We start from the raw sequence: 20331 nt of genomic DNA, 5'->3' as shown, positions 1-20331 counted from the left end.
TTAACAGGTTCAATACTCTGAACCCCACCCACATCTCAACTGTCTCTTCTGCAGGATGGCAACAACCACACACTTCACACTCCCTCCCCTCCACCTCTTGCTCCCCACAGTTCCATCTCAACACCATCTCCACACTCGCACATCATACCCCCTGGCTGAGTGCACTTCCCAAGGGAACCCCTACCACCACCAGTCACCTCCCCATTGTGTTTCAGTGCTGAGCAGGTGAGAAAACAGCTGAAGAGGCTTCATGCAGGAAAGTCAGCAAGACCGGATTGTGTAAGTCCCAGGACCCTGAAAGCTTGTGCCTTCCAGCTGTGTGGAATCTTTCAGCACATTTTTAACATGAGGCTCAGTCTTCAGAGGGTCCCCATGCTGTGGAAGATGCCATGTCTCATTCCTGTGCCAAACAGTCACACATGATGAAGACCCTGGAGTGGCTCATCCTTGAGCAGTGCCGGTTCAGACTCCAACATCTTCTGGATCCCCTTCAATTCACCTACCAGCCTCCTCTTGGAGTGGAAAATTAAATCACCTGCCTGCTCAGAGAAGTCGACATCCACCTGGACAAGCCAAATAGCACTGTAAGGATCATGTTCTTTGATTTTTCCTAAGGATTCCTGACAGTGACACTGAAAAATAAAGACAATACTGAACTCTCCTTCCAACTCTCTACATGAGGAACTGATCAGCAGAAGGAGTTCCTTCAGCAACAGGTTGATACAGCCATTCTGGGAGACACAGAAAACTGCTCCTGTCTGCAGCAATCTTAATTTTTATTATCTTAATTTTTATATTATTTGATGCTATGATTAATCTAATTTTAACTCCCTGACATGGCTGTTGTCTTCCATCAGGGGCTTCTTTAAAAAACTTGACTTTTCCTCAGAGAATTAATAAACTATTTATGCTTCTGAAAAGTAAAGAGAAAACTATTACATCAGTTGATAAATATATACTGAAATCTGTGCTGACAGTCTTGAGAATAGTTCATTCTAAGCCAAAAAGATTTCTATGAAGATGGTATCAGAGGAAATCGTATTTAAATAGCTGGATCCCTCCCCTCAAGCCTATGAGAAGAAGGATAGTTTCAGTTCAAAAGTTTTCAAGTATGCATCCATCAGTTGCTTTATGTCTGTGCCAAAAAGAAGACATTGGAGTGCATATTGTTTGTTTGTTTTTTTTCTGAAGCCCCATTCTAGATTTTTTTTCCTTTAGGGCTTGAACTTTAGTGTAGGATTGTGGATAAATGAGTCAGCAATAGCAAACTTAAGTTTTCGTTGAATTTTAGAAAAGTTCCCAACTTGTCTGAAAATGGGATTTGCAATATATTGAGAATAGTAGAAGACATAGATCAACATGAAGCAATTAACTTTTCAATCTGCAATGTCAAAGATATTTGGCTCATCTATAATATCAAGTGCACACAAAAGGTGCAATTATGAATTCAGTAAAGTCACCCTTTTATAGCCCATCAATATTCTGTGGTGACTGCAGGAAGCAGTGTTTAACGAGGGGATCCAAGGGATAAATGATCAAAAACAAGACAGCTATTGTCCTTGAACTCTTAATGGAGTACTAATAACACAAGGTGTCAAGAATGATTTTAACAAGAATGTCACAAGTCAAACTTTTTTTTTTTCTTATTACCCTGCTTTTGGACTTGAAGGAGATTGATATCTCTCTCTTTTTCTCGCTCTCGCTCTCTCTCTCTCTCGCTCTCCCTCTCCCTCTCTCACTCTCTCACTCTCTCACTCTCTCACTCTCTCTCACTCAGTCTCTCTCACTCCCTCACTCACTCCCTCACTCAGTCTCTCTCCCTCTCTCACTCTCTCGCTCTCCTACTGTCATCACATTACCAACTCAGGCACTCAGTTTGCATAATCACCATCACTTGTGTAACCTCATGCAGTCTGGGTAGGGTAAGTCATTACAGTACAGAAAAGCCCCTTTTTAACTGAGCCACCATAATGTAGAGAAGAAAACTCCTCACAATACTGGTTTTGCTTCTTTAGTGTGAATTAAACAAAGCCATCATAATGTTGCCACAGTGTATGAATTAGAGGCACAATGTGTAACACAAAAAACCTCGTGCCTGGCTTCTTGCATCTGAAATATGAACACATTTGATTATGTTCTTTGCATGAAGAGGAAAATGCTCCTGAACTTATTTGTTCTCCAACAATTTAATACTAATAATAAATGAATAAATTAAAGGCCTATAATTTATTTAAAGAGTGCATATTGTCCCCTGTCTTTCATGCCAGAGTGTTGAACAGCAATTATCTTAAGCTGAGAAGGAACAGAGTTGTAGCCGTTTTGGTCAAATCAAATAACTGGCATTGTGAGTGATCTCATGTTTTATTATGAGGTTTTGCAAAAAAGTGCTAGTGCTCAAAACATGGGTTGAAAATGACTCTTGGTTACTACTACACCATATTTGAGTTTATTACCCATAAAACTAGTTGAGTTATAGTCATTTTTTGTGTCTAGTCAAATTAAATTGAACTCTGGTTTGTTTTCCCCATTGGTGTGGTTCATTTGTGTATAGGTGAAAACAGTAATTGCACTAGAGACCAAAACAACTGTACAGAAACTGTTTGGAGTTGGTGGTCTTGGTGTGGTTCCAAACAAACCCCAAAGTGGTTTGCTTATAGTGTGAGTGTGATCTGACCTTGATCTGATAAAACTACCAGGTTTAGATGCAAGTTTGAGCCAAACGCCTACCTGTAGTCAGGTATGTTTCACTTTCTGGGATGCAGTAAACAAACCTCAGTAGAAAGCTTTAGGGTTAGGATTCCAAGTCAAACTCGTCAAACACTTATTTTTGGTTTGGAATGGTGAACATTAGAATGACAATGTTTTCAATAGTTGGTTGTTTCTCTTCTTTAAAAAGCATAAAGCAGTATATTACTTTCAAGAGTATTCTCAAAACCCATTCAGCTTTCTGTTCATAATATTTTTACTGAAATATTACTCAGATAAATACTAATGACAGGAGTAAATTCTCCATGTTGTCAATGAACTCATAACACAACACTGTCTCGCTCTATTTACTTCCACCCCAGATACATCTGACCAAAAATCAAAATGAGAAATTTTGTGGTTTGTAGTCAGTCATTTTAGTTTGTTTGAAGTCCACTTGCAGTTTTTTCTTTGTGAAAAGAAACCAAACCACAGAAAAAAGCTACAAGTTAGCAAACTTATCAACTGATTCTGATGAGTGTAAACAAACTATAGGTGTGAAAATACTCTTAGCACAATTCTAAAAACAGATATTTTAACAACTGAATGCATCAAATTCTCTGCTGATTTACTGGTCTGTATCACTGAATCTTGTTTTTTTCTTTTTTTAATGTTAATTTAAAAGCATTTACTGGTTGAAGTTTGAAAATATTTGATATACTCTACATCTTAAATTTAGATACTTGTGTCATTACACCAGTGTTGTTAATTAGACCATAAAATGGCAAGTTTGTCAAACTGCACCAAATTAGAAAAGTCTAAAAGTTGTTGGCATTACACATTAAAAAACAATCACAATTCACCATGAATTTATTTTTCACACTATCACTATAATTAACCACAAAACACTTCCTGTTGTTGACACACTGTCAAGTCTGTGGCGAGTGTGCATTATTAATTAGCTATTATTTAGGCTCATGTGGACATCTAATCTCAACACTGTACTCATGTTTCAGTTGTAATTGTGCAATTCTGAAAATGATAGAGCTCATATTTGGCAGTTTAAGCACAATTCTCATAATGTTTCTCATACCTTAATGAGTAAGAAATTTCCATGATACTGTTCATCATTGTTTTTTCACTTTTCGTTCATTTCTTTTAACAAAAAAGCTAAATCATCCTCTAGATCAGACAAAAAATAAAAAGGCCTTGAGTTGATTTGCATTTTTTTCAGTATTTCACAAACATTCAGTCACAGTAAATCATGTTTATTTCATTGTGGAAAGTCATAATCAATCAAGAAAATCATGATCAAGATTAAAATTCACCTTGTTTTACTTGCGTAATTTCTGTTTTAATTTTGCTTTTTATAGGGCCTTGTTTGCCATCATAGCTTTTATAATTCACAAAGCCATTTACAAATTGTTATTATGCAACTGCTGGCACCTAATGATACAGAATTCAAGTCATAATCACAAATAAGAGACTTCTGGTTTGCAAATGATGCTTCCCTCTCTTATTTGCCCTTTATCCCCTCTTTTCCCTGTCAAAATAATGTATATTGGCTGCTGGTTATAGATAGCAATTCATAAGCCAGGTCATTTAAGAAATGTTTCATCCTAATATTTTATGACCATTTTTCACTGCCTGTTAATAGTGCCTCTTGTCTTCATTGACTTTCATTGTGGTTTTCTATTATTTGAAAGTGCAGTATTGATTATCATTGTGGCTTATAAATGTACCCAGAATGTAACCTATTGCCCCCCCCCCCCTTTTTCCTTGCAGATAAAAAATACTAAGTAAAGAAAAGAACAAAAGAAGAAAGGAGTGAAGAATAGACCATGGCTGAGGGGATGATTGCTTCTGATTGTGGTAAGCAGCAAACATTCAGTCTTTTACCAGACTTATGTACTTGGTTACTGTGGGATTCTGGATAAAAGCTAGGATTAATACTATTTTATTTCTTTTGAGCTATTTTGTTTTCTATACAGTTTTGGACTCAGACTTTTTTTTTTTTGCCATAGCCATTACATACCTTTTCTTCCTTAATGTTTTTCCTAATTTTATAATTTAAAAAAAAGGAAACAACTGGTGGACCAAGACCAACCAACCTCCTTACAAAGGTTTGTCATCCAACTGTTTTGGTTCCAACATTGCATGGACATCTGGGGCAGTGCTAATGGACTGGCAGACTGGGGTGGTGGTTCCCCTTTTTAAGAACGGGAACCGAATGGTGTGTTCCAATTACAGGGAAGTCACACTCCTGTCTCTGCTATGCAGATGATGTGGTTCAGTTGGTGTTATCAAGCATGATCACCAGCTGTCACTAGAGCAGTTTGCAGCCGAATGTGAAGCAGCTAGGATGAGAATCAGCACATCCAAATCTGAGGCCATGGTCCTCAGTCGGAAAAGGGAGTGTTGCTCTCTATGGGTTGGGAATGACGTGCTGCCTTAAGTGGAGGAGTATAAGTATCTCAGGGTCTTGTTTACAAAAGAATAGAGCGTGAGTTTGACAGGCAGATTGGTGTGGCTTTTACAGTAATGTATACTCTGTACCAGTCCATTGTGGTGAAGAGGGAGCTGAGCTGCAAGGCAAAACTCTCTGTTTACTGGCCGGTCTATGTTCCTACCCTCATCTATAGTCTTGCACTTTGAGTAGTGACCAAAAGTGACTGTTTTCTCTGCAGGGTAGCTGGGCTCTACCTTAGAGATAGGGTGTGAAGTTTGGTTATCCGGGAGGGACTCGGAGTAGAGCCACTGTTCCTCCACATTGAGAGGAGCCAGTTGAGATGATTCGAGCATCTGGTAAGGATGCCCTGCGGAGGCCTCCCTAGGGAGGTGAATCAAGCATGTCCAACTGGGAGGAGTCCCTGGGGAAGACCTAGGATATGCTGGAGAGACTATGTCTCTCAGCTGGCCTGGGAAAGCCTTGGAATCCTCTTGGAAGAGGTGGCTATGGAAAGAGATGTCTGGGCTTCACTGCTGAAGCTGCTGCCCCTGTGACCTGACTCTGGATGGATGGATGGATGGATGGATGGATGGATGGATGGATGGATGGATGGATGGATGGATGGATGGATGGATGGATGAACATTTTCATCCTTTACTTTTTTAGTTAAATATGTAAACATTTTGTTCCAGTGCTTTTCTGTAAAACTTATTCCTTAAGGAAAGTGGACTTCTGCAGTGTTTGTGTGACTTTTCTGACTATTTCTGTGGTGAACAATATTTCTTGATTGTGGCTTTGTATTAGGTCAAAAACATTTAGTGTTTAATGTGCACATGATGACTGCATTTAGTAAGGTTCAAAGTGTAAACAGTGTGCATGTGTGGAAAGGTTTGATTACTGACAAAGTTGGTGAATTAGAACTTGACAACATGCTTTCCATTAAGGGAAAACATTATCAAGATGGTTTGTGGAAATTAACCCCACTTTAATAAGCAGGACAACATTTTGATGACTAAATTGCCCAAAGTAGGTATTGAATTTTCCAGGTAATTGGCTTATGGACTCATGTGAGCTGTACTGCTTTAGCCAAGGTTTTCATTGTTTTATTTTAATTCAAGTGCAAATTCAGAATGCACTTAAGTATAATCGTGCCGTTTTGGTGAAATGTCAAGTTTCTTCTGAACACTGATTAAACCAGACGTTTATGCTGCCCACTGGAGTTTTGTATTTGCTCAAATCGCTCTCTCCGGATCTCACCTTACAACATTGTTTGAATTGAGGTTTAGCTCCACCTGCACTTTGAGTGACAGAGCTTTCTTGTCCAAGCACTACATAAATATCTTAAAATGGCAATCTCATGGACTTTCTGCAAGAGCATTGTTTTATACTTATATGAATGCATATTTTATCTCTCGCTCTCTCTTCCTATTGGATAGTTACAAAGTTTTCTGTGTTCTCTTTAGGGTTTGATGATGACCAACACTGTTTTTCACAGCCAGTTTGAATTTCACTTTGTAATTCATTATTTTTATCTTGTTCATTTCTGCAATGTACTTCTACTTTTGTCAGATGTGGTCACAGAAAAAAATCTAAATACTTCGATAAACACCAGAATCCTGAAACCAAGGATTCATTTTCATTGCTGCAGTGGGCTGTTACCTCATATTGTATGTTACTGAAACACGTTGACATTGTTGGACTTTAGTTTTATCGTGGCACCTTTGCTTTTTGACCTTAAACCTTTTCATGTCTTGCAGTCTCTTTGGCTTTAGGCACTCTATGTCACCATGGCAATGTTGAGTCAGATACCCCTTTTGTTACTCTGACCATTAAACGTTTAATTAGTTCATGAAAAAAATGTTTTGAAATGTTATCAATGCAACCAGGACAGCCATGTCAAAACAGCAAGGTCTGAAGGCATCTAATAAAAAAAGTGTATTTGTGTGTGGGTGGTTGTTGGTGGTGGTAGTGTGTGTGTGTATGTGTGGTGGGGAAGTGTTAGTGGAGCATTTTCTTTCTTGGTCACACAGAGAGCATCCTTTAAATTTACAATGAGCCCATGAACTGCTCACAGCTTCTAAAGAAGGCACCTATGATTTATTAATAATTCACAGGCATAGATTTCAGGTACTGAGTCTTTCTAAAATTGTGTAGGAAAAAAAATCACTCGTAGGCTAACCATGGATTGTTGTATATCTACTTGTGTCTAGCACGCTCAATATCTGACACTTAGGTTTATCATTTTTGACTGACATTTAAAATCTAGTTTTTTTTTGTTTTGTTTTAGATTTTTATGTAGTTTATTTGAAACATCAAAAAGCTATTCTACACCAATAAACTTTGTCAGTTGTTTTCTTCCATTATTATTTTTGAGCTAGCTTGAATCTGTCAATAATTAGTCTTTTTATTTTCTTGCAATATCAAAACAAATTGGTCAGAGGAAGGAAGCCTCTTACATTTATGAGTTCTGACTGTGACCAAGGTGGCTGCAACTATATATCCTAAGGCTTGGTCCTCATGAATTAGCAATGCAATTTGTTTGAGTGGACATGATGTTGACTTAGCATCAATATATTTCAAAGTTAAAAAACATTTACATAATTTGTTGTCAAGCTACAAAATAGTACAACTTCCATTTTATATCTACATAATTTGATATCCTAAATTATGAATAATACAGGTAAAAAAAAAGAAAGTACAGATAATTGTTGGCTATTTATTTGGCAAGAAACAATTCAATGTTGGCCTTTTTTTCTAATGTATTGTAACTGCCTTTTTTATTTCTTTATTAAGTGTTTACAGCCACATAAATAAATGCATAATAATTATTATTTTGTACTGGGTACTTCTATTGAAAAGTCGTATCCAAAAACCTTTTGATGAGACCTACACTACTACACAACTCAGAGCATTTGATTTTCCACTGTCATGTTTGTTTTGCCTGACATGCTGAAAGCAGATCCATCATTTCTGAAACAATTCCCAGTATTTTAGCAACAAAAAAGATTGTTTTGACAAGAGTTTTTTATTTAAAAGTCAAACTTTACTTGCTAGTGGAAGAGCTTTTGTCAATTTTTAGATTACAAATGTCACTTTATGAATTTGTGTGTATTCATGAGCACCGATATCTTCAGCTTTCACTTGTGTGTGTGTTTGCATGCTCAAACTTAAGTAAAGGTGGCATGGCTGTGTGGGTAGATGCATTTGCATCTCAGTTTGAGGGAGAAAAAGATGAAAGCAGTAGAGGCAACGCTGTGTTAAAAGATGGGAGTTTTTAGACAGATAATGTCATTTTCTCAATATCACCATTAAATCTTAATATCCTGGCCTTGTGGGAGGAGCCAGCCAAGCATGGGATTGCGTTTTGCATCTAAATCAAGGATGCATGTTTGTTCATAGAGCTTCATTGATACACAGTTTGATTTGTCTTTTCTCAGCCTCACATATGTCTGGCGGCACCTGCTGATCGCACAGCTGTTTTTTTTTTCACTAATGTTGTGTCTAATGCTGTTTCACTGTAAACTATAACACCTCTAATCAGTTACAGAGAAACACTAAAGAAATACAGTACAGTTATCATTGCTTGTGTAGAAATTGCTGCAGATTGCATCACAGTGGCTGAGTTTTTGTTGTAGACAATTGCACTATCTACAACCAGACATGTAATTATATATTAAAAACATTAACTTTTCTAATACCCTGTGAATGACCCAGCTGGCAGACTTGATTTTGATGAGTGCTACAAAACATTGTTTGCAATGAAGCAAACACATTTTTTTTTAATAATATCACATTGACTACATAGGTTTGCTTCAAATGTAGTGGTTTATGAAAACTTGGATTTATTTATTAACTTTTAAAGTTTTAAAAAGGTGTTTTTTTTGGAAGCTACTTTATGTAACTGCACAAATATTATGGTGGCAATGGTCCTTGAAATCCATTGTTGCCGCTTATGAGATTTTTAACAAATAACAAGACTGACTGAGATGAGATGATTTATGGACATCTTTATTCTGTTTCATTGATTGCAAAGTACACATTCTTTAGTAATTGGGACAATACAAACCTGGAGGTAACTGACTGAACTTTTGATTATAGTAAAACCAAAAAACACAACTATTAAGAGCGCTTAGGATTTTCTTGTGTTTTTTTTTTTTTTTTTAAAGTGGTATATTTCCCTGGCATCTACTGCCCATCTGCCCGTGGTATTATTAGATCTGGCTGTTCACTTTAAGTTATGAAAGTGAAAAACAATCTGTGTGAATGAGATAGGTGCTGACAGAACAGTGAAACATTAATGTGGGGCCTGGCTGCTGTTTTACTGGAAGAAAACAGTAATACGACTGTTTTAGGAGAGGGGAGCCTGCTTACTGCTGATAGAAGAAGGGGATAAACCAGGCACAATTCTCCATTCATTTGACTGCACCTCATTCTGATTTATTATGACAATGATTGTTTTTCCATGCAGCTTCTGCTTAGTTGCTGGAAAGCAAATGATCCTATTTGATTCTTGGACAACTGAACTGTATAAATGAATCCAGTGTATAAAATAAAATAAAATAAAATGAACATATTGGCTGCTTTGAATTAATGATGTAAATTGGCAGATTTTATAGTTATGTTTTGTTTTTTGGTAGACATAAGGGTGTTATTAATATAATTTCATCCATTTATTTATTTATTTTTTTTTACATGCAATAAATACTCCGCCAAAACATTTATTTGTTCAACCATTTTCTTTCAACATATCTATCCAACATATTTTTGCCTCACAAATATTGCTCTTAAAAATAGAATTGAAAACTAATACATTATAGTAAGATATATATATTTAAATAAAAATACTGAAAATAAATAAATGTATTTTCATGCACAGTATCAACAAAATAAAATGAATCATGTGTCATATGCAGAGCAATTTAAAAACAAGCCTCCATTCCTTCACATAACATATTGGTCTCCTATTTAGACTGTTCAGATTGTAAATGAGTGGAAATGACATGCAGATCATTAACATCTAATCATTTTGTAAACACCATGCAGTCTGTTCCACAGAATGAATTTGCTTTGTGTTTGAAAGTATTTTTGTTTCATGTGGTGTTGTTGGAATACAGAAATACAGCATGCGCTAACTGTTAGAAACAGTATGTTGCACACTATATTAGAAAGTATGAACAGATGGGGAAAAATTACTATATTTTAAATAATTGTGAGATAGTATTTGTACCAATTGTTGGAATGTAATTCATGGCCATCTATTCTTTGAAATGTATGATACATGCCTGAACTAACTTTACTATTGCCAGTGTATCATAATATCGTCACAAAGCTGCATGAAATTTAGATTTTCAGCACAAATGGTTTGTAAAGCTATTTTCATTACTGTCACCAAGGAGGTCAAATGGTTGCCCTATGCAGTTTCATTTCTATCAACATTAATACATGTAAAACCTTCAGGCTAAGCTTTGAAAATCTTTGTTGTACATTTCAACCTAACAGCTCATATTATTCTAACAATTGCAGAAGATACAGTAAACCCTCACTTTCATATACTCTAACTTTAAATTTGGTTTTACCACCATTTTGTTCACTGTATTGGAATCAAAATATATTATTTGAATTTGAAGGTTCACTTAGAACCTAAAGTGTTTTTTGTTGTTCAGCAAAATTAGCAAGATTTAAATGAGAAAACGCAGTTGTGATCAGAGAGAGTAAGCTAGTTTAAACAGATGGTTTTGAGTTTGGATTTAAAATGTGGTAGTGAGTCTGTGTTACAGAGATCAGGTGGGAGTAAGTTCCAGAGCTTATTCTACAGACTGTCTATTATGAACATGTCATTGTTCCTGCTTTAGTGACTATATTGAAATAGTTTTCCAAGCTGTTACAGGGCCACCATCTTTCCACTTACTTAGGTTACCAGACAATTTGTGATGCATCTGTCATCAGTCTTAAATACAAACTGATCTAGATGACTGAATCGTAGGGTTGTAAGGAGATAGCAGGATGTTCTGACCTTTCAAGATAGCAGGGGACAGAAAAAAAGGGACAGAAATTGCTTATTAGATGTTCCTTTTTGAAGCTTTGTCCTCTCACACAGCCTTCAATTACTGCAGACTGTAAAAACAGAGTGCATTGCGGAAAGCAAGAGGGTATGCTCCCTGTGGCTTTCCTCTGCCTGTGTTTGATTTTTTTTTGTTTGTTTGTATTTTCTTGTTGTTTTCCCAGTCAGGAAATGCAAGGCTTCTAATTAAATCTTGACGGGGAGAATAAATCATCTTTGTCCGCCAACTGTGAGCGGCTATCACAAACTGAACGTCAATGTTTAATGTATGTTTTCTTTAATATTTATGGATTCCACGATGTGTATATGTATACATTTTTTTTACATTACATTTTTTTGCAGGCTTGGATATGTGAAGTGTATGGGATACAAAAACAAAATGAGGAGTAGAGAAGGGCCACTGATTTTAGGAGTTTGATAACATCAGGAATATATTTCTAGAGCCTGAACAAGTCATGCCTAAAAATCCTTGTAAACATGAGCCATGAACCTGGTCATAGTAGCCAAAAGAGTTCCACCTGAAAATTTAGATTCATGTTCTTTCTCATAAAGTTGTATGTAATGACTTTACTTTTCTCAGTGTGACAAAAATCCCATTTAGATTGACATAATTTTATATTGCTTTGAAAAAACGCTCTGGAATTTCAAAATAGGAAACCAGTTATGTCACTTTTTCAAAAAGCCAACTCATATCAAATGTGTGTTTGTTCAAAAGATTGTATTCAAAGTATCTCCCTCTCAGCAGCAGCAGATGGTAATCAAGTCTGAGAGGGCAGATAGAGTAATAATCTCTATGACAGTGCTGCCTACATGCAAGGGGACTGTATTTGTTGGTTTCTCCAGCCTTTAATGTGCAATGATGCAACTCTAACCTGCTGAACATTATACAAGCTGAACCTGCTGAGGGCTAAATCCATGCCTGAAAAAATAACATGGATCAGCAGGTGTGACTGGAAGGGATTTCCCTGATTTGAAGGGTGAGAAATACAGCACAAATAAATATTTCACGCAAGATTTTGTTTTCACCTCACAGATGAATGGGAGTGGGGATAAAGATCAATAATTTTATGATATCTAGCTATGCACAGATAGTTAGTGGAAGAGGGTAAAAATTGGGAATTGGTCTACATATTTTGGGGTGGTTTAAAAAAAATTGAGTTAAAGCGTTTTGAAGATGGCAAAACTGAGATGTTAGTTTTTTTTATTGCAAAGTACAAAACTACAAACCTTTCTCTAAACTGAGAATTTTTTCGTGGTGGAAAGGGTTGCATATATTTGCAATGACAACATATATAAATAAAAAAGTATGTATAAATAAAAACACCTAACTCATTGAGTTTTTTCACTTGAGTGGTTCTACTTCAATTCAAGCTTGGGTCATTTACCAAAGGTCTGGAAGCTTCAATGTTCTATACAGTATCTTTGCTATTCCTAAGACTGTACTCTTCTGGACAGAGATCTCTAAGATTATTCCTTGGGTCTGTTGGAGCTACTTTTTCAGTTTGGAGGTCACAGCACCAAGTGCTCTGATGACCACTGTTACCACTGAGGCCATGACTCTGCACAACTTCCCTACTTCCTCTTTCAGCCCTTAAAAATACTGAAATATTGTTCCTAAAAAGACTGAAATTCAGTTTGTGGGTTTCATTTATTTTTCCATCTGCATTGCTTGCTTGCAACCATTTCTTTAAAATACCTAGTAATCACATTTCTGATCACAAATTCACAACAAAATATACTAACCATATTTTTTTTCAGTAGTAAAAGGTTTCCCCTTTTCTTGATAATGTTAATTTTTTTATGTATAAAAAGACAGCAATTTATCCAGCAGAAGAAATTACCATTGTAATATTTTTGTTTAAAGGCCCGGTGGTAAATGCAGTATGACTCCAGGAAAAGGCCGATAAGTAAATAGCTAAGAGAGCAACTGCAATGAAACAAACAAGCCTATGTCATGCAGGAAATTGGGCAGAGAGGAGCAATACTGCACCTAACAAGCTTATGGCACTTTAAATGAGGTGATTGAATGGCAGGAAGTTTCCTAGGCTGGAGCACTGGACCATCAGCCTTCAGTTTCACATATCCTATAACTCTTGTCCAGGAATTATGCACACGCAAGATGAGAAAAGGCACTTAAGGACCTTTGCTTCTCTATAGCTGCTCAGTATCCAACAGAAAAAGTGCAAACTGAATACTAAGCATCCTGGAATAAAATCTATGATAAAGATTTTTTTTCCTTCCTTTTTTTTCCCTTTTTTTTGAGGATGGGTGTTCCTGTGATAGAAGTTTGTACTCTCAACGACTTCCGACATAAATCCTTCATCTGTTAAAATGACTACACTGTAGAAACTGACATTTAGGTTTTAAAAAAATGCATTTACAGTACAGCTAAGCAAGCAGATGTCTAAGTGGCCTTTAAGCAGGGCATTTCAGAATGTTTATATTGTCGAAAAGCAATAGAATATACATGCAATAACATTTTTCATACTTTGATTTCCATGCAACCTTGAATATCTTAGCTTATTCAAATGCACTGTCTGACTAAAACATAAAAAACAATGTTATGTTATGAGCAGCTTAAAAATTATCTTGAGCCCGGTCCAGTGTCATCTGCCGGCCAGAGATTTTTCAGATCAGCTTATTTATATTTCTCTACCCACTGAGAAAAGAAAAAAAAAGTATATCATTATCTCCCAACTCATTTTAGGACCCTAAAACTGTTTTTCAAGATTGTCCTACAAAACGTTTCTAATTATCGATCTCTATTGAAGTGATGAACAGAAATGTAAAGCTTTTTGACAACTGAAAACCAAACATTAAGTTTATTATAATGACATTAACAAACACCAACATCAGATGTGTTAAAACTAAATAGCTCAAAGAAAACCTTTAATCATAAAATGTTTCATTCCCATTAAATGGAGAAATATGTTTTCTGACTTTTCTTTTTTGTTGCCTTCAGGTCACTACACTTCACCTGACCTTGTTCTCATGTTCTTCTGATAAAAAGCTTTTGTTTGTATGTGTATCTTGTAAATGTTATTCAAAACACAAACTGCAAACAAGACCAAGGAGACTATTACAGAATGGTGCAAGACTCTCATTTTGCAGACAATTTTGGTATACTGAAATACTGCATATTTAGAATAGGCATAGCGAAGTCTTTCTTCCTTCGCCACATGTTCCTGAATCATTTTGCTCTGACAGACTTGGTCCTCATCAATTTAAAGGGAAATATATGATGCAGGTGGCACATAAGAGTACATTTTATGTGTTCATTTGGGAGTCTGAATGGTCTTGAGTGATAGGCTATGTGAAGGAGAGTTATTTTAATGCCTGACTGAAGGTGAACCCGACCTCTCATGTGGGCTGCAAAGATGGTAAAATGCCTTTCAGTGCATCATAAGTATACATAGCAGGTTCAATGACTCTGAGGGGTCATTACCCAAAGGAGATGAGCTAGGGAAACTGCCAGGTCATTATCAGTTTGTTGGTACAGGTGATTATGGCTTGCTAGTACCATAAAACTAATACAGTCTACTCATCCTTACATATATTTACAAAGTTACACTACAGATTCTTGCACTATTCACAAATTTTATATTTGAGTCAGTTAAGCTGCGAATTTCAAAGACTATCCAACAGTTTGATCAAAAAGACATGCCTAATCTTTTTTTCTCCTTTTTTATGATAACCGTAGACATGGAAATAATGTTTTAAGTGCTGTATTCCTAATGAAAAAATGAAATGAAATTAAATGAAAAGAAGCTTCTTTGTGAATAAACATGAGCAAATGTGGCATTTAGAATGTAGTCAGTAAATAAGAAAAGGCAAAGCATACTGAGATGCAAAAGGGTGTGAAGAAATTGGTCATTTGTCAGCTTGGATAAGGTCAATATCTAACTTCCAAACACCATGGTAATTGACTGCAGTTGGGGTGTTGTGGCTAATACAACCTCAAATGAAAATCTGCGGAATAATAATGATGTTCCATGCTTATTATCTTATTCACAAACAACCAAATATCATTGCCAGCCAGTGTGTTCATAATTAAGACACCAAGGCGTGCAAACATCAGTCGTGTCGAAGGGCAAGAAAGAAATTCTTTCAAAAACTTCCTTGAGAACTTCCTAATTTCACTGTTTGGTGATTTGAAATTAGGACTTAATCTTTTAGTATGAACTTTAAAGACATAACATTTTATTACATAATATTTTAGAAAATAGCCATAGAGCTTGTTTTATGATTGCTTATGATATTTACATTTGCAGTTGCTAATAGGTTCTCTTCACTTGTGCTTTTACAATTATCCAGGTAAATTTTAAACAGTAATATTTGCCAGAAATCTGGTGTTTTCTGTTTTAATTAAATATTCTTTCAGTAGCATAATAAAGATTACTAATTGCAAACACCTACTGCAAAGAAGTGATTTCATGGTGTGCATCACACAAGTAATAGTTGAAAGGCAAGTTTACAACTAGAAAAAAAATTGTGTCATATGTGAAAGATTAAATCAAATTGGTTTGCCAAATTATTGCATGTAGTATTTAGTATGTGTCGGTCTGAAGATATTGCATGTGATGTGCCTTTGAGAACAAGACAAACTGAATTATTTTAGCAACACATCATTTTTCAATAAGGTGTTGAAAGTATTTTACTTTAGAAAGAAAAAATAGCCATGCCACCAATGCAGCTAATTGAAGAAGACATCGGTTTGCTTTGATAATTTTGCCTTTAAAGTAAGCACGAGCACAGATCATTTTAGTGCACCAAAATGTCCCGTAAGTGGTACTTTGTGAAGTCAAAGACAGTTTGATAATATTTCCATGTAAAAAGATAAAGATCTAAAAAATGTTACACAATGGTGTCAAAAGGATGCAAGAACAAAGTGGAGCTCAAAGAGGCAGGACAACAAAAGTCTTCAGTAATTTTGTTGATCTTTTTTTCTTTTTTAATACAATCAGATCACTTTAACATGTAAAACTGCAAATATGAAAAAATTACTTTTGCTGCTGTAGTAGTGTTTGGACATTTTTGATGTGATAAATATTGCATAGTACCAGCTCTAAACCACATTGTTTAAAGTTAGTGAGAAAAATGGAGAGATGAAAGTCAGTGAATGTTTAAAACTTCACAACACGAAGGATTTAGGAAAACATCAGATGATACTAAGCCTATCGAAGTGGTATTCTCCTCATTAATTGCTCTTGAGAATGTTTTTCCCCACTTTGATCACCACTGTAGAACAATGAAACATAAGCCATAAAGAGTATCATAATGAAAATATGATAATTTCTAAGAACATTTTTTTTCTTTGAATAACATAATTCAATTATAAATGTTAATGATTTGAATGCAGTGAGAAGGTTTTGGCGTCATTTTATAACATGTTTGTTTTTTTATTCAGCTTATTTCAAAATTTGTTCTTGACAGTTAATATATTGTCAACATGTTTAGAGAAGTTCCCCACAGAACAAGTGTTTTCTGTAATGTAACATTAATGGGAAAAAGTAAAATCAAAAATAATAAATCCCCTCTTTTGTTTTACTGTTATTGTACTTTCAGTTTTAAAACGTTTGCATATGTCAGAATGAGTTTTACTGAAATTTATGTAACCATTTCTAACTGTGTCCTTGTTGTCCTTGTTGAAAGACTTAAATATTAGGTTTAGTCAGTTCTAAGAAGGATGGGCAGTTGTGACGCTAGACATCAAACTCTCTATGGCACTCTTGTCTTTAAAGTTTCCTTTTCTAGTCTAGTTTTAATTATAAGTTCCCTGCTCCCTGTTAGGAACAGCAAACTGCTTATATAACTCTTTATATATATATATATATATATATATATATATATACTTTTAGATGCTTAAAGGCTGCCAAGATTTTATTTTTATTTTTATTTTGATTCCCACCTGGGGTGCTTGAACTATTTAAACATCACACAGACTATGCAATATTATTTTAAGGTTACTCAGTGGATAAAATGTGTTCGTGCAGCAGAAGGTTTAATGTATTTTGACTCTGACAAAAACAAATTTTGAATAAAGGTTTTCATTACTTTGTCTTTTCATGTGGAAGACTTATGTTCCTTTTTTTATTTTTTTCTCGCCCTTTTATGTCAGTCCAAATGATAAATGGCTTGATTAAACATGAACATTAAACACAATTAGCGAGCTTGGATAGGTTTAAACTCCAAAAAGCATACATGACGCATCATATTCTGTGCCTGTCATGAAGGATCTTTCTCAGATCAGTGGTTTGAGCTGTTTGATTGCCTAACAGATGGCTGATGTAAGCTAAGCATCTTGAGGCTATAAAAAATAATAAATAAAAACTCATATACACACACTCAGATGAACTCGAAATTATCTCAAGTTACTGCCCAGGGGAGAACGCTCACTTATTTTCAAATATCTATAATCAGAGCTAAAACAGTTGTTGATTTGTATAACAGATTTGTATAACACTACATTAGTCGATAAGACTGCATAGTAGCTTTAAACACCTAACATTTTGTTTTGTTTTGTTTTGTTTCTAAGTGATTATTTTTCACATAAGAAAAGTCTTAAATATTCTTTCTAAATGTGTTTGAAAATTATTTTTGCTTCATAGTTTTACTACTAGATTAATATTATTATTATTTTATTTTTTTCTTTACGTATTACTGTAGTTCAAACCAACTGGCAACCTCCACTGAAAACTGCTGGTCCTAAACTAGTTACCCAATAGCATCTGACAGCCATACTTAACCATATAAATAAATGTTTTTGGACTTAAAATATTGTTATTAAATAATTAAACCATCTTTGTTTTTGGTGCTAAAGAAAGTAAAAGTAAATGAGATTCTCTATAAATCTTAGAACAAACTAATAAACCAACAAAATGTCAATACAGCATCATTTTACCCACTAAACTTACACAAAACTGTGCTAAGTTACCTAGAAAACTATCATTCCATTTTCCTAAGGAAACTTTGGTCAGTAAAGTAAAGTAACTGTTTGGAAGTCTTGGTAAACAATTTGTCACATTTGATGTATCTTTTCATATTCCTTCCCATTAACCAAGGCACGTTTTTCAAATACAAGATACCTCATATCCAATTATGTGATTTACAATAAGATTTAAACAACACTACAATAATTTGCTTATTAATCTTGTTAGAAGAACAATTTCCTGTATCATATCAAACGTAACAATGAGAAGCCCTCGTTTCTTAATTTGACATGTAAGCACTCCATGAAACATTGTAGCTGGTGAGGCGTGTTTTTTGTGACTTAGGCATAATAAAGAAGGATAATGTTGATGGCATAGCAATGGGCTTTGCTGTAATTCACATAATTGAACTCAGGAGGGGCTGACAGGCAATTACATTGGATGAAAACTGATAATAAAACTAATACAAAGAGGATTTTAAGATATGCATTGATGTGTCCAGAGAATTCTAACAGCGAAGCAGTCCTGAATGGAGATTGAGGGCTTCAGGCATGCGTTAACATCCAACCTGATGATTAATATCTTGATAATGCGGCCGGCTTGCTCTCCTCGCTCAGATATTGTGCTGACAGCAGGAAGACGTGTGTGCCAGTTTTTGTAGTTTGAACAAATCCAGTGACAAAGCAATATTTTATTTTATTTATCTTACTTCTCTTGCTATTCATTGCCGCTATTCATTACCCCACTGACAGCTCAAGCCATAGCGTGCGTTGATATGTGGGGAAACGAGCTGTAAAGTGTGGGGGAATGTTCCAAGCTAGACATTTCCTTTCATTGTAAAAAGAAATCCTATCACATCAGAGGTGATAGAGAAGAAAGGAAAACAGATGGAGTGAAACATGTTTCTTGTCTTCTCGTATTGATTTAAGAATAATTAGTTGTACCAAAGTCTATCTTCATTTAAGTAAAACACTACTTGAAATGTGACATTTCACGTGTATTAAATGATCAAGTTTACAATGGTCCATACAGAGATGGAGAGACTGCATTGCAAAAGGCATTTCATGGATTTGGTTGAGCGATTTCTTAGCCGATCTTGAACTTGTCTGAGCAGAATTCATATTCAGCAGTGGCCCAGCTTATGGCTTGAATGGCTTCCTGATTGCTAGTTTGTATTTCTATTAAAAAAAAAGGTTCTGGGTTTTGCTGTGCATAGAAGTAAGTAAGCACTATATTTTTTATATATATGTAGCTGATACCAAACAGTTTCAGAAAAATAAGCATGCTCAGCTGTTGTGTAGCAAACTCATTTATCTCATACAATGCTTGTTTGTTTCTTATGTGGTGCAGTTGATTAAAGTCTGACCCTCATCACTGTCTCATTAAATGGTGATTTATTTTAAAATGATCAGTGTTCTGCAGTTACACAACAGTGACCTGTTAGTGAAGCTCAACCTCTTGTCAGAGAGTAAACAATCATCATAAATGCGCATGGCTTTTGCTTCTTGTGACAAGGAAAACAACATAATGAGTTCTGGAGGAAAGGCTTTTTGGCAGTGTTGAGTGAAATCCTCTAGCCAGAAAATGAAGGCTTTTAGCAGTCTTTCCTCATGTGTTCTTTATGTGTTCAAGGAAAAGAAAATAGAAGAGGAATAAGGCCCATCTTGACCTCATCTTGTGTCACTGCAACCAGTTCTTGTTTATCTTGTTTATCCTTGTGTATTCAACAGGATTGAGTGCATTGTCTACAGGATTATCAGACATCAACATGGACCCCTGTGAATGCAAGCTGTGATAATATTTCAGTCTAGCCAAAATAAAAGAGTAAAACCTCCACATATTACCACCGACAGTGGCTGACTGAGGGTACCGGCCATCCTACGGTGAAAAGCAAAAAAACAAAGCAGCAAAAAAAGCTCCTCCAAAATTCAAATTCAAACTGAAATTATCTTGTTTTAAAAATAAGACTGCTCAGTTTAGACATTAAAATATACAACAGGCAGTAAACTGCTACAGTTTATTTTTTGTTTGGTGTTCAGGAAGAACATTTTTCTTACATTAAAAAAAGACTGATTTCCCCAATTCAGTTGGTCAAGCAACATAGCAAGAGTCCAAGAGGGCTTTGTTTTTCTGTGTACCAGTGTTATCTATGCAGTTATATATGTGAGTAAACATGTATGAGAGGCAGAGAAAATGAAGAAAATGGG

At 35.5% G+C, this 20331-nt stretch overlaps 1 protein-coding gene across 2 annotated transcripts in view; it reads left to right on the top strand.

The window, feature by feature from the left end:
- lingo2 (leucine rich repeat and Ig domain containing 2) overlaps positions 1-20331 on the top strand; it is a 172241-nt gene that overhangs the window by 99443 nt on the left and 52467 nt on the right. For both annotated transcript variants that reach the window (XM_017417394.3, XM_017417390.3), the window contains one exon: positions 4471-4557. The gene's annotated coding sequence lies outside the window, so the exon portion shown is untranslated. The remainder of the gene's footprint in view (positions 1-4470; positions 4558-20331) is intronic.

The sequence above is a fragment of the Kryptolebias marmoratus genome, linkage group LG9, assembly GCF_001649575.2.
Source record: "Kryptolebias marmoratus isolate JLee-2015 linkage group LG9, ASM164957v2, whole genome shotgun sequence".
NCBI classification, from domain to species: Eukaryota; Metazoa; Chordata; class Actinopteri; order Cyprinodontiformes; family Rivulidae; genus Kryptolebias; species Kryptolebias marmoratus.
This window is presented reverse-complemented; position numbering and strand designations above follow the sequence as displayed.